This window comes from Berghia stephanieae, chromosome 13, assembly GCF_034508935.2.
Source record: "Berghia stephanieae isolate SIO BIC M18660-M18661 chromosome 13, UCSD_Bste_1.3, whole genome shotgun sequence".
NCBI lineage: Eukaryota > Metazoa > Mollusca > Gastropoda > Nudibranchia > Aeolidiidae > Berghia > Berghia stephanieae.
Genome location: NC_088372.1, coordinates 1376848 through 1379347, shown reverse-complemented (window position 1 = coordinate 1379347; position 2500 = coordinate 1376848). Strand labels below are relative to the sequence as shown.

The following is a 2500-nucleotide window of genomic DNA, read 5'->3' as shown; positions in this document are numbered from 1 at the left end:
ATAACAATGGGAAATTGAATGTAAGCTTCAATTTAATATACAAAAACAGATAAAATGGACATTTCGGGTTTCCCCTTTATCAGCAAAACAGGATAAATGAAACAATACAGACGAATGAGATATAGTGGTTGTGGCGTTGTTAAGCTGAATGATTCATCTCATTCGTCTGTAATGTTTCATTTTGTTGATAAAGGGGAAACCCGAAACTTAAATTTTTTAAATCTGTTTTCGAATATTAAATTGAAGCTTGTATTCAATTTTACAATGTTATTTATTTCTTCGAGCTTCGAGCAGCAACATTTACACGACTTCTCATGATTAAAACAAGTACCATCACAACATATGTGTCAGTGCATGACATAATCAGTCGGAAGGAGAAAATTTTGGATTTGAATTTTTTTTGTTTTGAATTTTCTGAAAGAATATGCTCTCCAGAGCATTTTAATCTTGATTTGAAGTTTTTAAGAATTATGATTGTGACATAATTCAATGTTCATGCTCTAAAATATCCCCGAAATTAGGGATTGTAGAGATTATCCGTGCCATAGACACGTGACGATGTTTAACCATTCCTTACCAGCCATTTTCAGATTTTTTTTTCCGCCGAAATTTCACACCCATCCAACACAAAAATAGATTTTTCTTTCTCAAAATCAGCAAAATGAATTCTACAACACAGTGTCACGTTTTTATAGCTATAATAAAATATTTTTCTTTAAATTGTGTGATTTACAAAAGAAATCGGAATGATAAAAGCGTTGGTTGGATCTTAACGAATGTGATGATTTTCCTATGGTTGGTAAGGAGAGGGTTAACAGAAAATAATTTACATCTGATATCTAACTTATGATAAGTAATAAATTGGTGTTTTATAAATGATATCAAGTTTTAAAGAACTTTTGTCAGTGAAATAATACAGATGTGTAAAACGCCTTTACGGTATAAATAGAATGAATTTGAAGTCACTTTAGTCTTTGTTATTGTTGTTTTGTTCTTTGGAGTTTTTTTGCCATCCGAGTTTATGAGTAATTCTCACTAAACGGTATTATCCAGACTATAAACGTTCATGGATACACATAGTTTTGTGTGTTGGTTCGTTATACTTCTGGATGGCAATGTTTTGAGCTTCTTGGCCTAGCGGAGAAATATTTCATAAGGGTGGTGATTCTGGCGTCAGCCATTGCTCCGATAGTTTAGAACCAATTACTATGCGTCATTACGAGGGAAGTGACGTCACGGCTGTTGAACCCTAGTACAAGGTGATGTGTTTAATAAAACATTTTGATCAATCATCAATATCTTATTTGAGTCATTTTTTTGTTTACATTTTGGAAGTCGTGACTAGAATTGTAATTTCCTGAACTTTGTAATAAATTGTTACGTGTACGTGCGTCTATGTGGTCTAGTGGTATGCCACTCGCTTTCGGATCGGAAACTCCTGGGTTCGAGCCTCGCTCGGCGCATAGTTGTGTCCTTGGGAAAGAGTCTTTACTCACATTCTTTCACCGTACTCAGGTGTAATAGTAGTACATGGCCGTTAACAGCGTTGTTTTTTGTCTGAAATAAATTGTAATATCGCCTAACAGGCGTCATGTCTCGTTATACGTGTTACGTGTTAATGTTGGTCAGGGACCCTTTGTAAAGCGCTTTGAGCACGTTTATTGGATATTGCGCTATTAAAAAGCTCAATTTTTTGTTGTTGTTGTTTTTTCGTTTAATACAGGATTACTTAAACTACCATGGGTTACTTGGGCCAATTTTCTTGAAAAATCTTGAAACATTTTCTTGAGATCAGAGCACTCAAAAACTTTGTTTTTCCTTCCAAAACCTTATAATGAGTGAAACATTAATAAATATTGTTGGATTTTGAAAAATACAAATTGTTGGCCGCACTAATCATTCTAAATAAAAATGGCCCAAGTAACTTCCTGGTACCCCTTGATGGCCCAAGTAACCCCTGGTACCCCCTGATGGCCAAAATAACGCCAGGTAACCCCCTATGGCCCAAGTTATCTCTAGTAACCCCTGATGACCCAAGTAACCTCCTGGTAACCCCCGATAGCCCAAGTAACCCCTGGTAACCACCGATGGCCCAAGTAGCCCCTGGTAGCCCCTGATGGCCCAAGTAACCACTGGTAACCCCTGATGGCCCAAGTAACCACTGGTAGAACCTGATGGCCCAAGTAACCACTGGTAACACCTGATAGCCCAAGTAACCCCTGGTAACCCCTGATGGCCCAAGTAACCACTGGTAACACCTGATGGCCCAAGTAACCCCTGGTAACCCCTGATGGCCCAAGTAACCCCTGGTAACCCCCTTTGGCCCTAGTAACCCCTGGTAACCCCTGATGGCCCAAGTAACCCGTGGTAACCCCTGATAGCCCTAGTAACCCCTGGTAACCCCATATGGCCCTGGTAACCCCTGGTAACCCCCTATGGCCCTGGTAACCCCTGGTAACCCCCTATGGCCCTAGTAACCCCTGGTAACCCCCTATGGCCC

General features: G+C 39.2%; 1 protein-coding gene across 1 annotated transcript in view; it reads right to left on the bottom strand.

Moving 5' to 3' along the window:
- Positions 1-394: 394 nt before the first annotated feature.
- Positions 395-2500, bottom strand: part of LOC144958780 (uncharacterized) — a 24947-nt gene continuing 22841 nt past the window's right edge. Inside the window, exon 14 of the mRNA XM_078890985.1 lies at positions 395-2500. This exon is cut by the window's right edge and continues 493 nt beyond it. The gene's annotated coding sequence lies outside the window, so the exon portion shown is untranslated.